Here is a 25,863-nt window from a genome sequence, read left to right as displayed (position 1 = left end):
TAGTCAGCAAAATCATTTTGTTTAATCTTTCCCTGCCCACATTTCCTTCCATCACCCAACAAACCGTGACTTTTGAATATGAAGCATTTTCATGTTTCCACTTGCATGGTCAGCTGTTGTTTGTCTGCCCTTCCATCCCTGTTTCCCTTCATAGAGGACATTCAGAAGCATCTGTTACACATGTCTGAACCAGTGTTACAGCATCTTGCCTGTGACAAAGACTCTAGTTCTCAGAGTGACTTGTCCAATGTTCCTGTTCTAGAGGATATTCGATCAGCAATCCCCGTTCCTGAGAAATTCCATGAGAGTCCTCAAGCAGAACATTTATCAGTGACTGTCCCTGTTGCTAAACCCAGTCTTAACTATTATCCCACAAGATCAGGTCGCATCTTGAAGCCTACTTCCAGATACATGGCAACCTAATCATGATTGTTGTTTTTCTATATTAGTGTCTGTATAATTGCATGCCTATTAAAAATGTCATTGTTTATATGAGCAAGCTCAGTAAACAGGGAACATGTAGATCAGAGTGTGTGATATACCTTTAAGAAGCTTACCAGTGAGTCAGCAGTGCATGTTAGTACTGAGCACGTGCAAGCAAGACTGCCATTTTGAGTGAGCAGCCAGAGCGTGAGCATGCATGTATGTAGTCAGTCAGTTATTAAGATAGTTCATTTAAGTTTAATGTTCCTGCCATCCATCCTGATGTATTTGTATACAATAAACTACTTAAATGAACACCCAAGCCTCAACATCTTCATAATGCAAATTAGAAGAATGACAATACGGATGATGGAGTACATTAGCAAACAAGTTGGAAGGGACAGATCAACAAAGTTGCTGTATGCAGATGATGTGGCAGTACAGGCAGAGTCTGAGCTAGAACTTCAGCAAAGGACGGGGAATGAAATGCAAAACTGAAAACAAATGGGATGAAACTAGGTATAGATAAAACAGTGGTAATGGCAGCAAATTGGGGAAATCAGAAGAAGATGAGAAGTGCAATAGAAGGGGAGGTTGTGGAACAGGATAACAACTTCAAGTATTTGGGAAGGATGGTTGAGGAGAAGGGAAGTCGGCATGAAGAAGTCAAAGCTAGAATCAGAGAGGCTGCAGCCAAATGGCATAGAGTGTCAGGTGTAGTCTATGACAGAAGAATGCCAAAGAAGCTGAAAAGTAAGGTGTACAAGACAGTGGTGCAACCAGCACTACTGTATGGTACAGAAACCTGGGCAGTAAAGGCAGAGCAGACTAGGAAGCTAAAGACGATGGAAATTAAGTGCCTGAGATGGGTGGTGGGATGCATTCTGTGGGACAGACAAAGAAATAAGGACATAAGTGCAGAAGCCAAAGTAGCTCCAATTGCAGAAAAGATCAAAGAGAACAGATTATGGTGGTTCAGGCACGTGCAGAAAAGCAGAAGACAATCTGGTGAGGAAGATTTGGGACAGACAGGAAGAAGGTAAGAGGAAGCGAGGACATCCAGCAAAGAGGTGGATGGATTGTGTGAAAGAACATCTGCAACAGTCAGGCATGAGTGTTGAAGGGGGCAGGAGTGTGGCATTGAATTGAGAGAGATGGTGACAGCACGATACCTTGACCCTTTGTAGAAAATGGGAAAAAAGGGGGGTGATGATGATGATGATGATGGTGTGTGTGTGTGTGTGTGTGTGTGTGTGTGTGTGTGTGTGTGATATGCATAGTGATATAAGTATATTATACACACAGACACATACATACATACACATACACACAGACACATACATGCATACACACACACATGCACAGAGTACGTTTGTAACAAACACAGATTTGTAAACAGATGATCTTTGCTCTTTAACAACTTTAAGATGATAAAACTAAAAGTAATCCTATGTACATCAGTCCTATCAAAGCATTCACTGCACTCTAAAATACTCATGTTTTACCTCCATCTGCAAATATTCAATTCACATCTTGAGAGTATGCCATGTAGGCACAAGGTGTCAAAAGGACTGCAACAAAAAAACAAAAAGATGAAGAATGCATGATTAGATTACTAAAAGCAAAACTCGTTCATGCTGGAATCAGGTTTCTGTACCTAACTTTCCACTGATTAAGAGTTTAAACCTAGTTCAATATACGAGTATGTGTGCCTGTATGAGTGTGTCTGTGCATATTCATCTATATCTGTGTGTGTGTTTGTGTATTCATGCTGGGGTGTGAGTGTGTGTGTGTGTGTGTGTGTGTGTGTGTGTGTGTGTGTGTGTGTGTCTGTATGCATGTGTATGCATTATGATCTCTAGTTTGCTCTCAATGCAGATACAATGACATGACCAAGGACTGCTTTTATAAATAGTTCTAAATATTAAAGACTGATATACAGTACCCCATTATACCTCTCAACTGATCAGATTTTTGCATAATTTCCAGATTTGTGCCGCATATGTTTGGTCTGTTTCTCATAAAATCTGTATTTTTCTGGCAAGTCACTGGGATGATCTGAGGACTGAAGTCACTAAATAATGACATACATTTGAGTTTCAGACTGCATATTATTCAGAAAATGCATTCTGAGACAACTTTTGTTATTATATCAACTTTCTAAGTTTATAAGAGCAATATTTAAAATCTGTCCCAATTTTTTGGTCCTTTGTCCCCCAGTTATGTCAGGCTTTGTCCAGATTTCTTGTGCTAAGAGGTTGAAAGGTATGTATCCCATTAATAAATCTTGCATATGCTCAGACATAAAAATGTACTCAAGAAGTTTTTTCCTGCCCTGTTCCTTTTCCAGTCTACTTTGAATGGGTAATAGAGTTGTCAGTTTGTACTACATATAGCCCTTCTCTTCATATGGTTTAGCAGTGAAATGGAAGATGGCTGATCTGGCATTGTAGCAGCTGCTTAAAACTTCTCGAGCTACACATATAAAATGAACACTATTTAAATCCTAACAGCCTAATTAGTACATTTTCCTCATACTGAGCCATAAATATAAATATAATATCTTCTGGAGCAATCTAGGAGCCAGTCTTCACTGGTTTATCTCTAATGGAATCATTGGGTGAACTCCAATGGAACTATAACATTGATCTCATATATTTTTTAGCAGTCCAGCTTTACCCCATCATTTTTTATTCAAAAATATGCAAATATATTTAATCAGGGTACATTCTACATAACACACATTTGCCTAATTTGCTGCCTAACTGGAAAATATATTGTGGTCTATATTGTCTGTAGCAATGTGGTCTTCCTACACTTAGTCTCATGAAATAGGAAGTAGGGAGTAGTCACTAAACTAAAAGTACTTCCTGATTATTCACTTAAAAATATATTATTCATTCAGATGTCATAAACACACAAGGCAATTTATACTTTTTTTTCTCTAAAAAAAAAATGTTATTTTTCAAATACAGTTGAATAAATTCCATAGTATTTGTATATAACATCTTAAATAACTATTTACACTATTTACATCAGCCTGATACTATAACAGAGCTGAATATATACAATTATTTTATAGGTATAACAATCTAGTTATCAGAGTGTATCTGTTCAGTTATTGTAAAGTGTCAATCAATGATAAGATGTTTCCCCAAGGGTTGTTGATAAATGGCTTTGGAAAAATTCTTAGTTCTTTAATTTTAATTTCCATCAATGCTGTGGTCTTCAGTAGGTTGTAGAAGTCTTGCAAAGTTGGTATTGTGTTTGTATTCCATCTTCTTGTTATACACTTTCTTGAGATTGAAAGTATTGTCCATACTAGATACATATTTGAATCATTCAAATGAGGACCTTCATACACATTTAATAATACTAGAGCTTTAGATAAGTTAAATGATTCATTAAATAAAGCTTGTAAAAAAATTTTAATACCATTGCAAAATGGCTTAATTTTAACACAGTCAAAAAATGTGATTCCAATCTGCATTGTGTATTTGATCACACCTCCAACATATTCCCTTTGTGGAAGAATTAATTTTAGTAATTCTATCTGGAGTTAAGAATGCTCTGTGCAAGCATTTCCAATTAAAAACGTTCCAGTATTGTGTAAAGGATGTATGTTTTATTGATAATAAAATATTTGATTTCATTTCTTCAGTTAGCTGTAATGTTATATAATTCCAATATGAGGATTTGGGTGTTGTTTTATAATTTATCAATATCTTGTAAAATTTTTAAAATACTATTTTCCATGTCATAATCATTATATATGATTTCATATAGGTATTTCGTAAGTCTAGGTATTTCTTTAAATGAAGAATTAGTAATTATTTTGCATAACTCTTGTGAATACGTCAAAATGCTTTGCATAGTTAGCCAGTCTTGTGGGATTTTGTATGTTGTTTCTATTGTTTGCATATCCAGAACTTTTAGTTCTTTGATACATTGATACATAGAAACCAACAAACAAATTATTTCTGTTCCCAGGAATTATTTCTCCGTATATTTTATGTGGATAGCTCTTTGTAACTATGAATGGTGTTAAAAGATCAAACCAGATTTTTAAATCTATATTTGCATTAATAATTTTCCTAAATGAGTCAATGTAATAATTAATCATATGAGTTTTAGTGGACTTAGTTATGTTATATTGTATACTAATACATATGTGCCATAGCAAATTGTTTTATCTGTTATTTGAAATTGTTATGGCAAATCAAACTCATTTATTGATATTACAGTTAGTAAATATTTTATCTCTTCTAGTTTGGGTACTAAATCTGTGATCTTGATGGGAAAACAACAAAGATTTATTGTCTTTAAATTTGAAAGTATGTACATGATGAAATGATTCTACCCACTTGTTTAAAGCTTTTGATACAGCAGATGTACTGGCTTTTATTGGGGACCTACAGGCACTAGATCCTACCCAATTTGGCTTTGTCAAGGGCAGATCCTGCCTTTTGAACCTGGTCAACTTCTTCAAAACAGTCACCAAGGCCATAGATGAAGGGAAGGTAGTCCACACAGCCTATTTGGACCTCGCAAAGGCATTTGACACAATACCCCACTCGGGCATCTTAGATAAGCTATCCAACCTAAATATAAACCCCTATGTCACAAGATGGATCGCAAACTGGCTCAAAGACAGAACCCACAGAGTTAGAGTTGCTGGAGCCATGTCAGACTCGAAACAGGTCACAAGTGGCATCCCACAAGGTTCTGTCCTGGGACCTCTCTTGTTCGGTATTTACTTTTCTGAGGTACAGGCCAACGTGGGAGGACTATGGCTCACCAAGTTTTCAGATGACTGCAAACTGGGTGCCATAATCGACTCTCCAGCTGACACAAACATCCTTCAAAAAGGTCTCGCAGAGACGGATAACTGGTGCCAGAGCCATGGTCTAAAGCTAAATGCCAAAAAGTGTATAGTCATACACTTTTACAAAAACAATGTGCCCACAAATTACCACATAGGTGGTAACCCATTAAGTACAGAGAAAGTAATTAGGGATCTGGGGACCCAAGTTCATAGCAATCTCTCCTTTGACAACCACATTGCCAAAGTGGTTAGAAAGACCTTCTACATAGCCTACCTCATCATGAAAGGATTCACATCTAGATCAAGAAAGGTAATCATGCCCCCTTTATTCATCCCTCATCAGGCCCATCATAGAATACAATGCCCCCTTTGGGATGTACCTTACCCAACACCTGCAGCAATTAGAAAGACCCCAAAAGTACCTCACCAGGAGGATCAAGGGACTCAAACAGATGCCATATGCTGCTTGGTTAAAAAAACTCCAGCTCTACTCAGTTGCATACCTCCTACTTCAAGGTGATCTATGCCTGGCATATAAAGCTATGTCCAACCCAGAATTAATGGACATGCTCCACCTCAGTAAATCTAAATCCCTTAGAGCCACGCGCTTGAGGGACTTGAACCTCAGCACAGAAATAAATAGAACATGCTGGAGGGACAGATTCATAACCCAGATGCTCCCTTCACTCTGGAATAGAATTCCAATTCATGTTAGGCAGAGCACCTCACTGACTCTCTTCAAGAAGAATCTTGATGAGTGGATGGGGAATCGTACGTTTGTCCCAGGGATTACTTCTGTATCACTATTAGACAGAGGCACAGTAAACTAAACTTTAAAAAGGGCACAGTATACTCAAATCAAGGGGTGGCGTAAGCCAAACACAATCGGGCTAGGCTTATAAATGCCCCAGTGCAGACAGCTTAGTATGAACCTATGAACCTATTTGTAGTTTCAGAAATATCAAATATACAGCTAAAATCTCCTCCTAATATTATGTTGCCTTTATAATTATTGGAAATTAAATCCAAATGTTTTTTAACAGTTCCTGATCCAATGCCTGGGAACCAGTATAGATTGGCTAGGGTCCATATTCAGTTATTATATTTAACTATTACTAATACCATAAGGCCTTCTTAAATGATTTCTGGGTTAATCACATTTGTTTGCCATAAAATTGTTACCCCTTTTGTCTTTGTCTTATAAATGGATTGTGCCAATATCATATATTCCTTAGGACTCCATTTGTAATTGTCATTTGTTTTGAAATTAGTTTCTTGAAGGAAGACAATTTGTGCTTTGTTCAGTTTTAAATATTTCGTTAGATTTGATCTCTTGCTAGGATTGCTTAAGACATTGGTATTTAAAGGTAAAGTTAAATCCATCTTAGGTTATTTAGACTATGTATTTTTTGTTTATTGTGACTATTAAACATTTTCCTCTGATAACGATAAAGTATATGTTTGAGCTTTTAAAGGAAATTATCAGTTTTATACTTTGAGTGTTTACCAATAAAGTAATATTTTGGTCAGGCATACTAAAAATGTTTTTGTGAAATAACAAATTTAAATTAATAAATGTTAACAAAACTAAGATCTGCACTAGCCATGGAATGAACATAGTTCTTAATCTGATGGATAATCCTAAATCCATCAGATTATCACATATACCTTGATAATCTAGAACATCTGAGCTCCTTAAATTGAATTATCATATGGAGAATATTTGTAATAGGAATAAGCAATATTTATATTATTTTGAAAAGATACAGTACTATTGTAGATTAGACACAATTTTAATACAATATAAATGTCTACTTATTGTATAAGCAATTAATATTTACATGAAAGATAGATGACAAGCAATTCAATCACAGTAAAGTAGGGTGTATCATATATAAAATCTCAGTAAAAGATTAATGCACACAGCTATTTAACAGATTCACACTTATTGATGAAGTCTTTCAAAACTTATTACTTAATATAAAATATAAATATATGATAATAATATTCATACCTAATGTTTATAATACAATGTATTTTACTGGATATATCAGAAGTTATATTTCATTGTTTACTAGCATTTAAGTAATCACTTTGTTTGTTGCTAACTTACTTAAAGCATCAAGTTTGTTTTATATAAACATTGATGAAAGTCAGTGCATTTTAATTATCAGTGCATCCGTCCTCCCCCCATTTCCTACACATAAGGATTTTCATATCTGTCATTTCTTATTATAAAATGAAATTATAGGTTAAAACAACAGATTCACTTATTGTGATTAATGATTACAAGTTCCCTTTCCATATTCATAAATTGCCTTTTATGGCATATACTGAAAGTTTTTAGATTTAAATGGCAACATTCTTTTTTGTATAATCAGCAAAGGTTAAACTGAGTGATTATTGTCAATTTAATACTGTTTGTTCAGAATATGATTGTTACATTCTGTGGCATTCCTAGTTCAGGCTTCTATTGTTTCCCTTGAACAACTTTGTCAGTTTGATGTCATGTATGAAACATTAGTTACCTTGGTAACAGCTTAAGTATTAGGTATGGTCAAGATATGTTACAAAACCACAATTCAAGTTAAGGCAATTATATGACTTATTATGCACATTCACCTATAGGAAAAAATCATCATGTTTTCCCTTCATGTTCAATATAGTGTATGTCATTTATGACAAGTTAAAACAGTAGTGTTTTTATACTCAAGCCCATGTTATTAAACTGAGTGTCTATTGTCAATTTAATACTATTTGTTCAGAATATGATTGTTACATCTTGTGACATTTCAAGTTCAGGCTTCTATTGTTTCTCTTGAACAACTTTGTCAGTTTGATGTCATGTATAAAACATTAGTTACCTTGGTAACTGCTTAAGTATTATATATGGTCAAGATGGGTTACAAACACTACAATTCAAGTTAAAGGAATTACATGACTTGTTATGCATATTTACTTATATAAGAAAATCATCATGCTTCCTCTTGATGTTCAACATAGTGTATGTCATTTATGATAAGTTAAGACAGTAGTGTCATTATACACAAGCCCATGTTATTAAATCATGTCTTTAATATCTAAATTCAGCAGACTGCCTCATCTTATATGACGATTATATATTTTATGTCTAGATTTACTAAAATCATACATTACATAATTATTGTGTGTGTGTGTGTGTGTGTGTGTGTGTGTGTGTGTGTGTGTGTGTGTGTGTGTGTTTTGGCTGTTGCTTAGTTATTTGAGACACCACAAGCTGTAATGTTTATTTTTATTATTAGCTCCTTCCAAACATGTTTATACAGTCCATATGCACACATATTAGTATTTCAAGCATGGGCAACAATGCCCATCTAGTTTTGTTAGAATACCATTCACTAGTTCATGTGGTGTGTTTCCAGGCTGTTCTTAAAATATCCAAACCAATATTTGTCCTGTTCCATTTTACCAGTCTGTTACATGCAGTGGCCACTCTGCCAGTGAATCACTCAACACACCTTCCATTCCCACAGATATTTCCATGAAGGAAATCTGATGAATCTGTAGCACTTCCCAGCAACCCCAAAACCCCCTAGAATCAGCTATCCCCATATGCCCAACAGGTCAGAGTAAGCTCACTTCCCAGACAACTGCAAAGGGTACTGCACAAGACTAAGTGCTCTTAGTCTTTCACAATAACTCAGACTTCCACTCTTATGTAAGTCCTTAATGTGTTTGGACCAAAATGCATTTTAAATATAAAACTGCGCTTATTAATATTTATTTTTTTATCAAGAATCAACTTAATTAGCTAAACAAAGTATTGGGAGACCATCAATATGTGTACATGTGGTTTAAAACAGCCCTTTTCTTATATATATTTTTTAAAACCAAAAACGTCATTGCCGAGAATCATCTTGGAGGCTTCTCAGAGCCATTAGGCATTATCGTCACTCTGTCTCTGTTACCATAGCAACCAGAGAGCATCTGTTCCTGTTAATGTGTCTGTGTAGTGCATACCAGAGGCTCACAATGCACCTGAAGCAAAGCTTCACTACACTGCAACTTCAGGCCTAAATTTCTTCCCTTTCAGCAGGGCTGCAGCCAGGAAAAGAACAGAGAGGAAACATATAAAAAAAACAAAACAAAAAAAAAACGTCTCAACAAGTCGCCTCAACAAGAGACAACACTGTCCTCCAGCCCTCCCACCTCTCACTCAGCAGATGTACAAACAAACCATTCTCTGCCAAAATATCCCAAATCACAGTTCTATCCATCCAATCCCTAGATTCAGGCTAAAACAACAAATGCCTCTTTCTAATATGCAAGCATCAGTAAACCTTGATCACAAGCTGCAACCCACAGCTTCCCGAAGATGAAAATGGCAACATAAACAACTTCCAGACACAGCTGCATCCACATACACCATGTCAGGTTAATCAAACAGCACTCAAAGCTATGATACCTGCTATAATTGATATTAATTATGTTTAGACAGAATAATAATGACATTTGTATTAGCTGACAGACATGGCTACATCCACGCACACCATATCAGGATTGATCAAACAGCACTCGAAGTTATGATACCTGCAATAATTGATGTTAACTATGTTTAGACAGAATAATAATGGCATTTGTACTAGCTGCCAGACACAGCTGCATCCACGCACACCATATCAAGATTGATCAAACAGCACTCGTAGCTGTGATACCTGCCATAATTTATATTAACTATATTTAGACAGAATAATGATGACATTTGTACTAAGAACTTGCTACTATTATTTAACCAGGATATACATGACATTTCTAAATCATACGTAACTGAAAAAGGCATTAGTCTCCATGACAGCATTTTTTTCCATAACACTCTACTGTTACTGCTATTATATATGATGTTAATTTATTACATTTGAGTCTGAACTCTGATGAATGGTACTTTGTTGAATTAGTTAATTAATTATTTCAATTATTATAAGTAAAATCAATGAAAAAATAACAAGATAAGTATTCACTGAGTTCAAGTAGGGGAATAGAAACTTCTATGTTTGTATTATATGTTGCTTTGTTTGGCTTATATATAATGCAAATAGTAACCCATCTTGACCTACCTTTGTTTGTGAAGAATTATTGGACTCTTTGAACATTCTGAGTAAATCATTATTGTTTCACGGTTGTTTAAGAATCCCTCCTTTTTTGAAATACAAACAGATGACAAGTAATGTACCATATCAGCAGATACTTTGAGAGATGTAGTTGTAAGATTTATTTTGGGGGGAACAGCTATCTTGAAATCAGTTTTTGTTTCTTATTTCTAGCATCAGTCCAAGGATTTGTTTCTTTTATTCTTTTAAGAGTAGGGGACATCCATTCCATTTCTTCTGGGATAGACACTATGTTGTTGTTTTTGATGAATATAGTAACTTCTACTAAGTCATTAAAGGTTCTCATTTCATTGGCAAAAGTATTTTATCTTGGCGGAAAGGCCAGCTGTGCTTTAATATTGTTTTGTTTCAACAGTTTTATTATTGGCCAGACTTTTGTCTTTTGTTCTAGTATTCTGGAAGAATAATCATTGTCAAACCTTATCAGGCTTTGGTTGTATTTTAAGGGTGATTGTCTCCAAGTAGATTTTAATATTAGTTCCTTGTCCAGAAATGAAAGAAATTTTATAACTATGGACTTGGTGAAGTATTTGTTGAGTTAGAAGCAGGTTCCCTTAGTGCTCTATGTGCCCTTTCAGTTCCAAATGAAATTCCCTCTTTCAAGTCTAACAATTCAGGAATCCAGATTGGTAAGAATGAAATAATGTCTTCATCTTCAGTGTTTTCAGGCAGACCAAAGATCCTTATGTTGTTTCTCCTTTCCCTGTTTTCCAAGTCATCTATTTTGTTAAGCAGCCATGTGTTCTGTTTAAGCAGAAATTCTTTTTGGAATTCTTCCTCTTTGAGTCTCCCTTCGATGTCATTTAGAGAAGTCTCTATATTTGTTATTTTTGTGTGGTTTTGCTGTAATAGTTCCTTAAGAGTTTCAGTCTGTTTTTGAGAATTTAATTTGAGGTTTTCTAAGTCATTTTTAAAGCCATCCATCTTCAAAGATAACTCCTGTAAAGTAGATGTCATAAATTGAAGTTCTTTTATTCAAAGCAGCATCTGGATGAGAATCCGTTGAGTTGTTCATATTCAATGACTCAATATATCTCCAAGTTACTTGACAGGAAAATGTTTGTATATCTCCACCAAAATTGATATTTATGTAGTTTAGTAGTTTAGCTATAGATTTCTGATGTTTTAAACTTGGAAATAATAAAATTTTCCTATATTATTATACTAATTTATAGGGCCGTGGTGTAGCAGCAGTTAGCCTTGTCACCTTACAGGAAGAGGTTTTCCCATTCGATTCTCAGCTGGAGCGCCTTCTGTGTGGAGTCTGCATGTCCTCCCAGTGGTTGAGTGACATTAAAGACATGCATGTAGGTGCATGCGTGAATGGGTGTGCCTTCTTTGAAGGTTGGGCGTCGGGCTGGCAACTCAGCATTGTAAAAATCTACTGCCAATCATTAGCGGAACAGAGTTCCACTGTGGTGACCCCTAAGCAGGAAAAGCTGAAAGACATTACTTTTTACTATGGAGCTCTCAAAATTCACTGCTGTCAGTTGGCCATCTAGGCTCTGCCCCTGGCAATTTCTACTTTCGAAGCATCACTTTCCTATTTATCTAAGTTTCATTGATGTAAGAGTAGACCTTTGGCATCTTTGCCTGCCTCAGTTTTCAGCAAATTTTGTTTCCTAATCCAAAACCTGTTTTATTCCGTGTTTGATGTTCCATAAAATCCACCCAGTAGTGAAAAGAAACCTGCAGGTGGGGAGACGTATAGTGTTTCTGTCTGCTAAATTAACTGCAAAGAGAACAGGATCATACAGAGTCGGAAAGGACATACATACATACATACTGTCATGCCTTTGCATGCTTTTGTGATTTTCTTTATGCTTTATTTATCTTGCTAATGTACTTGAATCAATATTTCTGTTTTAGATATGACTATCAGTCCTTCATCTCTTCAACATGCATTGAAATTTAAATGCCAAGCTATCTTCTTAACAAATCCATGCAGTGCCACGTTTTTCCTCTATGTCACTCTGTCTGAAATCAATTATGTTTTTTTCCCATGATTTTATTCAGAGGCTGGTTGATCTAAATTTGTTTCTGTCTACTATGACTGTCCCTTTACACACTGGTAAGAAGGCACTTTGTCATCACAGGTCAGTAATGTGTCCACATGGTGACATTTCGTAGCACGTGGCACACCATTCTTATGCCCTGAAATAAAGAAATCATAAGCTACTTAAGTGCTACTCTAGAGCAAGACCCATTATTAATAGTGCTTAGAAAGATACTTGACAATTGTTAAACACATTTCTAAGCACTTTTAATATTGGGTTTCACTCTAGGAGGTAAGGACTTGCAGTGCCGACCAACAAATGACAGGAGCTTCACTTCTGCTTGCTGTGCCTGCCTGTGAAGTGCCTCTGAGTTAAACTCCTATCTTCTATAAACCTGCTTGATTTTCTGGCAAATCAATGAGGATCACAGTCAGTCAAAAATACCAGAAACAGAGTTAAACCCTTCTTTTTGGTCATAAACAGATATTGATGCAAAAGCTGACATTTTATTAATATTTTAATTGAATTTGAGCAATATGTAAAAACTCCTCCTGCTTTTCATCTTTTGCTCCACCCAGTAAAACTAAACAAATAAGCTGATAGGTGTAGCATGTTTTTTTTTCTCTAACCTATAGCAGATGGAGCAGATAAAGCTCTAAGTTAAATGATATTAAAAATAAGGTGAAGAAGGTGGAGGAGTCTGTCACCTTATGGAAGAAAGGTAAAATTCAGTGTGATCTTGGCGATTACAAGAGTAACATGATTTTTTTGTGGCAAAGGAAGGAAACTAGGGGAAGGCACCTGAGACAATATTTTGGCAGCAAGGAGTTGGAAGGTCGAGATTCATTGATCTCTTCAGGTGAGATGGCCTCTAGCAAAAAAAACATTTCTTTTGAAGACCTGAATGAGGTACGTCAGAAGCCTCAAAAAGTCGGGACAGAGGTGAAATAATTCTTGAAGGGCTTGATCCAGGGTACGTTGGAAGTTGGACTTTTCCAGTTGAGAACAGTTCAAAATTGTAAATTTGACTGATTGGACTTTGAATACTGATATTTTTAATCTGTTAGATAAAGGGGTAAAATGTATCCCTACTTTTATACCCAGCCTAGCAGATTTGATGTTTGAAATTACTCGGTTCTGTCGTAAATTGCATTTGAGAGCTTTTAAACATACTAAAAATGGGATTAATAATGATGGCAATATTAACATAGCTCCAACAAATGGTTCCTCATGTGAACAGCATGTAAGTACTGACGAGTTAGATTCTCTTTTGAACCTGTCTGCTTATGATTATGATGTTGGGGAAATTGAAAGCGATGAAGATGTTATGGGTGGGTATTCCACTGAATCTGATGTTGTCTGTTTTCACACTGGATATGGTAAAGTCCAGTTACTGAACGTTCCTTATAAAAGCACCTTTATGTCCCCTAAGGTCTCCATGAGTATTTCTATTTTTGAAAATGTGTTATGTCAGCAAATGGAGTTAGAGTACAAAAAATTTAAAAAAAGTAATGTACACTATAATCTAACTAAGCTTGAATGGGAGGCCTTGCAATTGTTAAGAATGAACACTGATAAATATACCTTTTTACAGGCAGATAAAGGTGGCAGTTGGATGCTAATGTCATCACAGCAATACCATAATATGACTATGGCCTTACTAGGGGACTCATCTGTAAATCAGCAGTTGTCCTACAACCCTACAAAAGAGTTTAAAATGATTTTGTTAGATATTTTAGAGAGGGGGGGAAAGGTTAGGTTTTTCTTAATGCTTCTGATGTAAGGAAATTGTCCCTTAAGAATCCAAAAGATGCGTTTTAGAACCATACCTAAGATACACAAGAACTTAGAGAATCCCGGGAAGACCTATAGTTTCATGCAATGGCTCCTATTTACAAAATGTAGGGTTGTTTCTGGACAGTCAACTTAAAGTTTACCTTTCCAGTCACATATAAAGAATGGCAAGGAGTTGGTAGATATAATGGTTGGTATGGATTTGCCTGAGAATTTTTATTGGGCTAGTGTAGATGTCAAGTCCCTTTATACAAATATTAAAAATAAATGGGGCTTGGAAGTCATCAATATTGTAGAAGGGGAAGGACCATGCACTGATTTCATTATCAGACTGTTGGAATTTTCACTCACACATAACTGCTTTTGTTTTGGAAACTAACATTTTCTGCAGAAGGAAGGCACTGTGATGGGGGCTTCATTTGCCCCCTGCCTATGGCATCCTATTCATGAATCACTTTGAAATGAATTACATTTACAATACAGAGTTTTATAAGTGGAAGGTCGTCTTATATAAAAGATATATTGCTGATTTAATATTCATTTGTTAAGGTGATATTCATGAGTTTCAGGATTTTGTGCAGGAAATGCATAATGTTGTTGATGGCTTTCAGCTTTTCCTGGTTAGGGGTTGCCACAGCAGAACTCCAGTCCACTAATGATTGGCAGTAGATTTTCACGAACGCCGAGGTGCCAGCTCGACGTTCAACCTTCAACGAAGGCACGCCCATTTACGCATGTCTTTTGAATGCCTACCCAACCGCAGGAAATGGATAATAACAGGTTAGGATTACAGTTCACTTATAATATCAGTAGGGGAAGCATGCAGTATTTAGATTTAGAATTTTATTTAACTGAGTGGGGCCAGATAGTTTGTCACCCTTACACCAAGGCTGTTGCAGTTAATAATTTTCTTAGGGCAGATAGTATGCATGCTCCTTATCTACTGACATCTTTGCCATATGGGGAATTTTTGAGGATAACCAATAATACTTCTGATCTGAATGGGCTGGGTTATGAAATGGGGAAGGTTGAACAAAAACTCTTAAATAGAGGCTATGATCCTGAAATTTCGAGTAGTGCTAAAAATAAAGTATTAAATAAATTTGGTTTGACACACAATGTTAGAAGTGGACAAAGAATTACATATATGAGGTATGGCAACAGATGAAAAAGTGATGGGGAGTTAGATAAGTTGTTTTTTTTTGTGAATATATACTTTCCTTTTCCTGAAATCCTTAAAGGACTAGTGTGGAGATTTTGGCCCATAATAACTAATGATGTTAAACTTAGGGACATTTTTCCACGTAGTTCCACCTTCTCCTACAGTAGGTTTAAGAACCTTAGAGAATTATTGTCCACGGGTATGTTGTTAGAGAAGAAGGGTTGAATAGACAGTTTCCCCTGTGGTAAGTGTAGAGTCTGTAATAGAATAACAAATTTAGATAGAACTACAATAAACAACAAAGCCTACAGGGCTAAAGATTATTATAATTGTGATACCAGTGGGGTTATATACATCCTGGGGTGTGGATGTCCTATAATAAAGTGGTAAATTGGTCAAACTTAAAGGGCTGTGAAGAAGAGGATTATGGAACATCTGAGTGATATAAGAAGGGGCAGGATGGAGAGTGCAGTTGCTCAACATTTTTGCACATGTCATGAAAGTTCTGAGTCCTCTCTTTTTTTCAGTGTGTTAGCCAAGCCTTATTTTTGTCAGGGTGATGATTTTGTAGATAAACTGGTTCAACTGGAAACTAAAAGTATTATTAATTATGGCACTTTATACCCTAAGGGATTAAATTTAGATATCAATTTGAATGTTAGTTGAAATAATTACCATATTACATTGGAAGAAAAATACATGTATATATATATATATATATATATATATATATATATATATATATATATATATAGGAATTGGTCATTTTGTTTTTGTAGTTATTTCTCTGTAGTAGCATATGTTCATATTGACATAATTTTATGGGTACTATTTATGTAGTAGGTAGGAAGTATATTTCATATTTTTTATATATTATGTGCTTTTTTGTTTTTATGCATGTATACATATTAAATATTGTGCAAGAGATGTATAATTAAGGTAGGGAATCTTATGTATACACTGACTTTGAACAAATTGATTGTTTGATTAACTGGGAATGTGCAATAGATTATTCAATTACATGGTGTATAAAACTCAAGCTGTTTGAGTGTAAGATTATTCCTTGAAGGTGAAAGCCGAGTACGGATGCACCAGTAAAGCTTTTCTTTATTTCTGGTGTGGAGTGTGTTTTTTTGTTATACGTTTCTGTTATATGTTTGTTTGGAGGAGTGTCACTTCTGCCTGCTGTGCCTGCCTATGAAGTGCCTCTGAGTTAAACTCCTATCTTCTATAAACTTGATTGATTTTCTAGCAAATCAATGAGGATTGCAGTCAGTCAGAAATACCAGAAACAGAGTTAAACCCTTCTTTATGGTCATAAACAGATATTGATGCAAAAGCTGACATTTTATTAATATTTTAATTGAATTAGAGTAATATGCAAAAACTCCCCTGCTTTTCATCTTTTGTTCTGCCCAATAAAACTAAACAAATAAGCTGATAGGTGTAGCATGTTTTTTTTTCTCTAACCTATAGCAGATGGCGCAGATAAAGCTCTATGCATTAAAAAGAATTATGATTGGGTCTTTGATTGTAACCCTACATTATGTGCTCTTGGCATGGATGCCTGATTCACATCTCAAGCTTCTCTCTCAAGGTGAATTTCTATATGCCTGTCAAGAACACATAATAATGTGTTTATGATTGGAGACCTAATGATAATCCTTTAGGTTTAACATTACTGATTGGGGATGTTAACTAATGCATAAAACTAATGGACAATAACATAATTGTAAATATAAACATTTACAGCAGTACATGTTATAGCTATGCTAGAACAATTAGCAAAAACACTAATAACAGTATTTTTCTATAATATGTGCTGTTTATTTACTAGTGCATTATTGCACTGTGGTTTACTCACTTTGCTTTGTTATTTTCCAGGTGAAATATGATACAGCTAGAAAACTGTGCACTCCTTCATAACCATAAAAGTAATTTTATAAAAATGTATATATGAGTCTATACCACTTGTCAGAGATTTTTCTATATCTGATACTGAAAATGTAGCAGTTTGTCTCTCACATCAAACTATATAATCAGGTCTCTAACACATAAAAACAGAAAAAATGGTAATTTGACACTGCACATGGGAGAGCCTAGGTACCTAACCATCCCAAAGGCTCTGTGTTGGTCCAGTGTCAGAATGCTTCTTGGGTGGAGGTAGTGTCCTAGGTTCACTTCCCAGACAGCAATTTCTGATTTTCTTTCCATTTCAGATGTTCTTAATAAATACCATTGAGATTTAATAAAGCCTTTTGGCAATTTGAGCCTGATCTGATTCTAGGAAAGGGGAATTTTAATATATTGTCTGTTAGAGTAAAATGTATCTGAAAACCTTTATTTTGCAGTATGCATTGAGTAAAAAAAAAAAAAAAGAGAAAGAAACAGCAAAGGACTTACATGCAGACTTAAAACTTTTTATGTGTAGTTTGGTGCTACTGTCGATAAAGTGAAACACAGTCTGCATGCTTGCCATATTACTGCAGTGCAGACCAATAGTTTGTTCCAGTGATAGGTTTCTGGTTTTTGTTTTCATTTATCTGTTTGCTTACTTGAGTATAAAACCAAAAATCATTTATCAACTCAAAAAAGAGCACAGGTAAGGGAAAAATAGTGCATCATGTGGTGTTTCATGAATTAACAGCTTGTGAAACAAAGATAAAAAAGCAAAGCACTGGAAAACCATTTGGAGATATAAGGGAAAAATCAGTGAAAGCTATGACAAACTAAAAAAGGTTTCCATTTGGGTAGAATATCAGATAAAGAGTGTGGAAATTGCCTTCTGGTTACTCCATCATCCATTTAAAGGACTGCAGTAAAAAAGTGAGATATACAAAGGACTGACCTGGCTACGAAGGAATAGACCAGTTGCAATAGAAAAGAACAAGGCATCAGCGGCACTCTGCCAGTTTCAAGAAAGGGACTCAGCAGATGGAACAAAGAAATTCTATTGGCAAAGATAGAAGGATAGAGAAGACAGTCATTAGACAACCTTTATAAGGAATGCTGCAAGCAACCTGCTCACTAGTTTACTAAATATCAAAGTCAGATGGAAGGAGAACTTCTAGCATCGTCTGTATGAAGAAAACCCCACAGTAACTGCCTCTCCCACAATGAGAAAAGAAGAGCCCACCCTAGAAGAAGTAAGAACAGCACTGAGGAAAATGAAGTAAAAAAAAAGAAGCAGGCTCAAATGAGTTCATGGCAGATATGGTCAAGGATTTGGGTGAGTTACTGGAGAAATGGCACCAAAGGGTACCCATAGCAGTATGGAGAGAAGGATGTAGCCCAGATGACTAGAGAATGCGCATTCTAGTGCCAACATACAAGAACAAAGGGAGCATTCACAACATGGGCGATAATGAGAATCAAACCCCTGTCACACTGCATGAACGTTTTGGAAAAGGGGATTGATAAATGGATATGCAAAATAATAGAAAGCAGGGTTGGGGGGCGAAGAGTTTGGATTAAGATCAGGATGCAGCACAACTGAGCCAATATTTGCAGTGAGACAGATAGTTGAGAGGAAGTTAGAGATGAGGAAAGAGTCCAACTGGGCATTCCTAGATTTGGAGAAAGTGTATAACAATGTGCTAGGAAAGCTTTTTTGGTCAGTCCTGCAATGGTTCAAAGTCCCAGCAACAGTGGTAGAATTAGTGCAAGCTATGTGCAAGGACCCTGTGACACAAATACAACAGTGTTGGGACTCACAGAGGAGTTCCCAGTGAGAACTGGTGTGCATCAGTTTCCAGCTCTTCCCTCACTGCGATTCATAGGGTGATGGATTACATTAGCAAACAAGTCAGAGTAGGCAGATCAACAAAGCTGCTGTAGGCAGATGATGTGGCATTGCTGGCAGACTCTAAACAAGAACTTCATCACATGATAAGGAAGTGGAGTGTAATGCAAATCTGAAGGCAATCTGCATGAAACTGTCTACAGATAAAACAGCTGTAATGGCCCCAACTAGGGAAATCAGAAGAAGACGAGAATTGAGACAGAAGGGAAGTCTGAATGAGAAGGTCAAAGCTGGAATTAGAGGGGCTGCAGCTAACTAGCACAGATTGTCAGGTGTAGTCTATGACAGACGGATGCCAAAGAAACTGAAAAGTAAGGTGTACAAGACAACGGTGTGATCAATACTAGTATATATAGAAACCTGGGGAGTAAAGGCAGAGCATCTGAGAAAGCTAGGGGTGATGAAGATGAAGTACTTGAGACAGGTGGTAGGATGATGAAGTGCTTGAGACAGGTGGTAGGATGATGTGCTTGAGACAGGTGGTAGGATGATGAAGTGCTTGAGACAGGTGGTAGGATGATGAAGTGCTTGAGACAGGTGGTAGGATGCATGCTGCGGGTGGATGAAGAAATGGGGACACTTCAGCAGAAGCTTAAGTAGCTCTAATTGCAGAGAAGATCAAAGAGATCAAATTACCAGGGTTCAAACACATAGGCAGGAAAGCAGAAGACCACCTGATGAACAAGATTTGAAATAGACAGGAAGAAGATAAGGAGAAGCGAAGGCGTCCAGCAAAGAGATGGATGGATTGTGTGAGAGAAGACCTCAGATAGTCAGGCATAAGTGTTGAAGAAGGTAGGAGAGAAGCACTGAATTAAGAGAGAGAGATAGAGGCAGTTAATTTGACACCCCAACCCCATGCAGTGTATGGAGAAAAATGGGGGCTGATGATGATAATGATTTTGGTTATAGTATAAGTGAAGTTAAAAAGACACATGACAGCAAGCAGACACAGGTAGCGGCTACATTGCTGTGTTATTTTAGCATAGGAGTCAACTGATAACAGTATGCGGCTTGGCTGCAAGCACTGTAGCTGATTGTTGACATTTTACTCCTATCACTTTATAGATAGTTATTAGGCATATGGTGCCCAAGACTTCTAGTGCAATTTCTTAACTATCTTAAAGCACTGTCTGGTTAAGTGACTTGCTCTAAGTTGCACAATAGGCAAATGGAAGCTGACAGAATCAAGCTCTAGACTAGAGGGCAGAGCTCTATAACATGTTATAACCTCTATGCGGTCTGCCAGCTTGCTGAAGGAAGCATCATAGAACAACAACTGCACATTTTTGTTGATAGAACTTGGTTTGGCTTGTATTTTCACCACGAGAGTCTGAGAAGAGAAAGTAAATTAACTTTCTGTTTGTTTTACAACATTCAATTGTTTTTTGACTTTGTGTGTTCTTGAAGTCAGCATATATAAAGATTGGGGAGGGGATCAAAGTCCATACAATGGGAAGTGTAGAGGGGATTGCCCCTAACTATAAGATGCAATTATTTATACTAACTCCATTTCATTGGTAAAAAATGTAATTAATCAAGAGGGACACCAATGAATTAAAGCATTATGCTACTGAGAAAAGCAACCAGTGACTATGAGACACTAGCCATTTCCAAGTCTGCTGTCATAAATGCTGCATGTACTATTTCTAATGGAAACCATCTGTTCCATGTTCTCTGCTTCTTTAAGTATGCACATATTTTTATTTTTTCTGCTAGAGAATTCTGAGAATTCAGTGAACCATGTTTTGACAAAATGAGAACAGCCAAATCAAATTACTGGACTACAGGTTTCCTTTTTGAAAATTTCAAACTATAAATATTTATAGTCAGTACTTTCTTTTGGAGGAAAACTTCTACTCTGTCATGGGTAGATTTTTTTTTGTTTCTGTTTGCTCTCTTCTGTCTGCTAATCATTACCCCCTCCCAACGCATTCACTCCCTTTCACTGGGGAAAAGGTTGACCTGGAGGGCAGTCATTCAGATATCTATCTGGGGTGGATTGTAAATTTTCATACTGCCCTATCCCAAGTGTACCTGTCAAAGTGGCTGAGTGGATATATACCCGGATGCAGAATAGTCTCTTTCGTAAGGGGCATTTCCTGTCAGGAATCCCTGGCTCTTGCTCTGAATTGAGAGTGAGGGTTTTCACAGTCTCCACCAAGGAATCAGTAATGTAGTAAGGGCTGGGTGAAAGGGGTTACTGCCCCAGCACGAAGGGTTAGAGGGCATGATGTGATCGGCCATCCATCATCTAGATCACTCTTAGTGCAATACTGGCTTTAGAAGCTGGTATTGCATTTGCAGTCATATTTGAGCACTGTAGTGCTCCTTGTATGGTCTAACTGAAACAACCGCTTGCTACATTACATGGATTAATGTTGACTTGGGAATGTTTGTCAATAATTCCAGCATGGTGGATAGTGTGGGACTCCATTGCAAGGTTCAGACAATCAGTGTGGACAGTATGCATCTTATCCATGACCTAAAACCTGTCGTGAGGCTGAGTCTGTGTGTGTGTGTGTGTGTGTGTGTGTGTGTGTGTGTGTGTGTGTGTGTGTGTGTGTGTGTGTGTGTGGTCTATCTGTGAGTGTGTTTGTCTGTGTGCATGTGTGGGTGTCTGTATGTGTGTATTTGTGATTCCTATCATGATTGGTGTCCACTTACGATGAGTTTCTGTACCTTGGGCCCACTAAGTACTTTCAAAGGTTCTTGCTTCTTTATGACTTTGTCTTGGATTAACTGGAAAACAAATGAATGCTAATTTATAAATATACCTGAAGTCCAAAATAAAATAAGTTGTAAATTTAGGTCAGCTGACATTGTTGCAGTGTTTGAATTTCCAAGTCTATTTTCTCTCTCCAACAAAAAGAATGGTAATGGTGTGTCCATTGCCTGCCTCATTAGTGTCCTGTAGGGGTGATATATTTGGAAAGCAAATGTCAGCAGTCATTAGTCAGCAAAATCATTTTGTTTAATCTTTCCCTGCCCACATTTCCTTCCATCACCCAACAAACCGTGACTTTTGAATATGAAGCATTTTCATGTTTCCACTTGCATGGTCAGCTGTTGTTTGTCTGCCCTTCCATCCCTGTTTCCCTTCATAGATAAGGAGAGCCCCTGGGGTTGTTACACCCTATAAAAACTCATACTGTCCTCTTCCTCCATTAAATGAAGAGAGCCAACCATAGGCAGCTCACTTACTAGTGAATAAGCTGAGGTTGATGGCACTACAGATGAGAGTTGCCTCTTTATTCCAATGTGCCAGCTTACATTTCTGAGTCTTAGTCATTGGGTCATGTTACTCCTACTTATGCAATAGTGACCATATTAATCTTTTATCCCAAATTCATCTCATATTCTCACGTACTGCTACAGTATCTATATTCCTGTACATAACATTTCTGCATGCAATAACCTTTACCTGCAGTTAAAATCAAGAGCAATCTAAAAGCATTCAGCAGGCTATGGAAGCATCAGGGGTTAATGCTGTTTACAGCCCATTCACCTATTCCTCAGTTAGTTGACTTGGAAACATGACAAATTACCTAAAAGGTAATTACTAAAATGGTTTAACACATTTCTAAGAAACTGACCTCATGTTCATAGAGAGACAGACAAATACTGATACACATATATACAATAAGTATTCATTCCAGGGCCTGCTTATGATAAATGCATGTACATGTATTGATTACTTTATATTAAGCTCATACATTGCATATGTTGCACTAATGAAATGCTACAACAATTCTTACAGACTTTCACATCATGCATGGTACGTCACCATAAAGTGATCAAGTGTAAAACTTCTGTGGTGAGCTTAATAATGTGCGTATTAACACAATGAGTTCACAGATGAGTAATGACCACTACCACCAGCTTCCCAAATACCACAAGCTGCAGCTTCACTGCTGAGCAACATCACAGAGAGTGTACATAAATGGCCATGCAACTGCCATTTCCAAGACGTAATCAATGTGAAATGGCAGTCATATGACACTACCAAATATTCCGCTGACAAGAAGAGTCCCACAAACCCTTGCACCATTTTACAGAAAAGATGGCGTCTCCATTGCAGCTCATCCTCCTTTATTACAAAAGCATGATGCTCACGTTCTTATCTATCAGACAGTTGTCCATCAACCTGTCAAGTTCTCCACTGGTGAGTTCTATGTAACAGCTAGTGAAAGGACTGAACCATAATAAACATTTAAAGAATATTAGGCAGCAAGTAAAGGTTAATTTGCTTATTTATTTATTTGATTGCATTTGATTACTAGGAAAGTTAATCTGGGCAATAAAACCCCTTTCCAGAGGAAGATGAGGAAGAGAAGCTTAAATGACCAATACAGACACGCAAGATATATAAAGTACACAGAGATAGCAAACACCTCTGCTAAGTCAGACGCAGTAAAATAAAATTTGCATTCCGTTAAATTATGGAACTTTCAAACAAGGCAGCAAAAGACTGAAGCCCATCGTATCTGTACACAGGCTTCACATACTTTAGTATTCTACTAATTTTTAGCAATTTTCATATTTCCTAACATCTTTCTTATACAATATTGCTCACACAGAGGTGCATCTGTGCACATATAATTGAATCTGTTCATCACTTTTGTGGTGTCTGATGGGAGATCGCTGTGAAATTGTGCTACTTTTATTAGAGTTGTTAGTTTGTGATGTGTTGACTAAATTTTGTATTCACTTGCTCAAACACCTTTGCAGTAATTTCAGAATTTGTACATATAATAAACAGCACAGAGAAGCATACGGCATGTAAGCTTTTTATACATGTATAGGATTTTGACTAAACTTTATAAAATGCACTTCAGTTGTATCTTTTATATAGCTAGCATAAGCTTGAAATTTGTATCTTTTATATAGCTAGCATAAGCTTGAAATTAGGCTTTAATTCACTGTTGGGTATTACAAATAACTTCATCATCCTCCTATAAAGCGTTTACATAAGATTTTTGTCAAAGTTTATTATTATTTTTTTTATTTTATTCTTCATGTATTAACTTGGTAAATGAGCTGGACCAAGGACTCTTTTCAGCCATGACCCAGGCTATCTGTCAAGGACATTTCAGTACAAAATATGTTTTTAATTCAGTAACACACAGATAAAACACAGTCAAGTCAACAAGGCATGCAGTTCTGCTACCTAGTAAATGACATGTCATTTAGATTTGTGGTGCTCAAATTAGGTACTAGAGATATAGGATACAGATAAACGTATGCAATATTCCCCCAGGATTTTGATGGCAATATTTTGTGTACCAGCAGTAGTGAAGGTAATACAAATGTGTGCTTATTTACACTGTTTACATGATAGTGCTTTTGTTTCATTCAATGTTAGAACACAGATGTGCTGTAATATTTGTGTTAAACCTTAACTAGATGAATGTAGCGCTATCAGGATTTATAAAGCAGTAATGCTTGTTTCTCTTCATAAGACAAGTCATTATTGGTTTCCTAAAAGAAATTAGCTTGTCATTTTTTATACTTTTTGTGATCTAGACCTTGCAAGGGTTATTTTGCAAAAGGATTTTTTTCAGTGGCTGCAAGAATAAAACAAGGCCTTTGAGAGTTTTGAGTTCGTATTTCTTGGCTAGTTAGTTGCATTTGTCTGTTGAGGGGCTAGTACAATTAATGCACTGCATCTGTCTATATGTGTAATGGGTTATACTACAACGATAAGTTGAAATACTTTATTCTGGCCTTATTTATACATTTATTCATTTATTTGATCATAATTAAACATCTAAGGAGAAATCAGTTACTTGAATATCTGCAACTGGTGGGCAAATACGTGTGTGTGTGTGTGTGTGTGTGCGTGTGTGTGTGTGTGTGTGTGTGTGTGTATTTGTGTGTATTTGCATGTATGTGAAGGCCCACTGCAAAGGGGTGCTTGAATATATCTAACGGGACAGAGATAATGTACATTACTGTGGTTACTATTTGTACATTTGTTCATTTTTTTATCACAATTAGGCATCTGAGATATAGGCAGTCAATTAAATAAATGTAATGATTTTGGATATCTGTGTCTGCATGTGTGCACTGTGTGTGTGTGTGTGTGTGTGTGTGTGTGTGTGTGTGTGTGTGTGTGTGTGTGTGTGTGTGTGTGTTTGTATGCAGAGGGAGGCCTATAATTGACTGTGACACATTTGACAGCATCAAAGCAAAATACATTAGGTGTACATTCATTTGATTACAGTGCGACATCTGATGCATGCACAGTCTTTGTCTTTAAAGTGGCTGTGGTGTGTGTGTGTGTGTGTGTGTGTGTGTGTGTGTGTGTGTGTGTGTGTGTGTGTGTGTGTGTGTGTGTGTTTGAAGGGGGGTTTAATGACTTCTGCATTATGCATCTGATATCACCAAGTTGAAATAAATTACTGTGGCCATAACTTATAAATTTCTTCATGCAATTAAACAAAATCAGACATCTGAGGTGTGCAGAGACAGTAAGTGGCTTTAATTGGTTGGCAGATGTGTGTGTGTATGTGCACACGTGTGTCTATACAGAGGGGTTTCAGTGGGTTGCACTGTATGTGTCCAATGGTAGCAAGTTGAAACACAGTACTGGGCATTATTTATGTATTTATTCATTTATTTGATTAGTAACAGGCATCAGAAGTATATTTTGTCACTGAAATGGCATAACTGGTGGGCAAAGAAGCAGTCTGTGGACAAAACAGACTGTA

The 25,863-nt window shown here is 36.5% G+C and overlaps 1 protein-coding gene across 2 annotated transcripts in view; it reads right to left on the bottom strand.

The window, feature by feature from the left end:
• The window catches only part of KCNH7 (potassium voltage-gated channel subfamily H member 7), a 2,626,261-nt gene that overhangs the window by 1,133,127 nt on the left and 1,467,271 nt on the right, over positions 1–25,863 (bottom strand). The gene's annotated exons all lie outside the window — the stretch shown is intronic.

This window comes from Protopterus annectens, chromosome 6.part0, assembly GCF_019279795.1.
Source record: "Protopterus annectens isolate FY-2018-M chromosome 6.part0, PAN1.0, whole genome shotgun sequence".
In the NCBI taxonomy this organism is placed as follows: domain Eukaryota; kingdom Metazoa; phylum Chordata; order Ceratodontiformes; family Protopteridae; genus Protopterus; species Protopterus annectens.
The sequence above is the reverse complement of the archived record's forward strand: the minus strand, read 5'-3'. Positions and strand labels throughout refer to the sequence as shown.